The 1,784-nt window shown below is 41.3% G+C and overlaps 1 pseudogene; it reads right to left on the minus strand.

Moving 5' to 3' along the window:
- Nucleotides 1-673: 673 nt before the first annotated feature.
- LOC116758343 lies at nt 674-1,572 on the minus strand (annotated as a pseudogene).
- Between the last annotated feature and the right edge of the window lie 212 nt (nt 1,573-1,784).

The raw sequence follows: 1,784 nt of genomic DNA on the forward strand, positions 1-1,784 counted from the left end.
AAGGAACCTTACTTTTCTGATCTAGAAAGGAGCCAGGTCATGCCAATTAGCCCCCAATAGTCTTTCTTCTGGAAACTCTTGAACGTATTTTGTAGAATAGATCCCTGAAAGGGAACAGCTAAGATAAATGGAGCTTTCAGATATCTTCTGATTTGGCTTGCTGAGGTTCACCTGCAGAAGTACTGTGGGAGGAATCCTGTTGCTCAGCCTCAGACCACAAGGCAGCAGAAGCTTTACAACTGCCAGCATCACTGATTTCAATCCTTAGATTATCTGTACATCATGGACACCATCTCTGTCAGATGACAAGATCATGGATGGCAACACTACTCTTTATTTCCCACTCAAGGAGCTTCAGGTGCTTCCAGCAGTTATTTCCAAAGACTACATTCAAAGAGCACAGAACTTATTTGAAAAGATTTGTACTTGTAGATGCAAGAAATGGTGGGCAAACTGAGAATAAAATTTTTTTTTTTGCTAATGTTCCTATCTTGGTGAATGCACATTTGTTTTTTTACACTGAAAATTTTCTTGAGAATAACAAGAAATGAAATTTGTGAGTCTAGAATACTATGAATATACTGAAATTTACTTAGTACATTATTTATTCATCTGCAGGAGAGGCCTTCATTACACAGTGCTTATTATTAAAAATCAGATTACTTTAGAAGGACTACCAGTGTGTTCTAGCCATTCATTTTCTCATGGCCTCTTAACCTCCTTGTTCCTGAGACTGTAGATGAGGGGGCTCAACAGGGGATCACGGACACCACTTTGTTTTGTTCAGTTGAGTAGCTGGACTTGGGCATCACATAAATGAAGGTAATGATCCCATAGAACAGAGTGACTGCTGTGAGGTGGGAGGTGCAAGTGGAGAAGGCTTTATGCCGCCCCTCAGTAGAGCACATCTTCAGGATTGAGAAAACGATGTAGATGTAAGAGAAAGCGATGATAAACACAGTAACTACAATGATGGAGCCAGAAGAATGGCTGGAATTATTTCAGAAGTAAAATCATGAGAACAAGAAAGCTTCAGAAGTGGTGAATAATCACAGAAAAAGTGATTGACTTTATATGGTCCACAGAAGGACAGGCTTAACAAACAGCCAGTAAATGTCCAAGCATTCACACACCCACCTTAATAGGAAGCCCCCACTAAGAGAATGCAGGCTCTGGGGGACATGTGGGTGGAGTAGAGCAGGGGCAAGCAGATGGCCACATGGCAGTCATAGGCCATGGCAGCCAGCAAGAAGCACTCAGCCGTCCCAAATGTGACCGTAGAACAGAGCTGAGCGACACAACCAGCAACACGGACAGAGGTTCCTTCCCTGAGGAAGCCCATGAGCATGACAGGTGTGACTGATGGAGTACCCAATGTCTACAAAGGCCAAATGGCAGAGGAAAAGGTACTTTGGGGTATGAAGCTGAGGGCTGCTTCTTGCTGACATTGCCCATTAAGGTGACCACGTGGATTCCTAGAAACACAGTAAATAAAATGGCACAAGCTATAGTATCCTCTGCTAAGCCCAAAATAATGAACTCCGTTACAGTTGTGTAGTTTCCAGTCCCCATCTATTCTGAGAATGATATCCACTGAAAGAAAAACAAGTGGATATTAGAATAGAAGAAAATAGTATAATCTGCATATTTATTTTTACAAAAGCTATATAATAACAAAATCCCATCATACACACTCACATGTAAATAATTTGGGGAAAATATTTTCACACACAATACCTTGCGTAAGGCTTAAAAATATAAATGTGCATTGATAGAAGGCCAGG

Source organism: Phocoena sinus, chromosome 8 (genome assembly GCF_008692025.1).
Source record: "Phocoena sinus isolate mPhoSin1 chromosome 8, mPhoSin1.pri, whole genome shotgun sequence".
Classification (NCBI taxonomy): Eukaryota; Metazoa; Chordata; class Mammalia; order Artiodactyla; family Phocoenidae; genus Phocoena; species Phocoena sinus.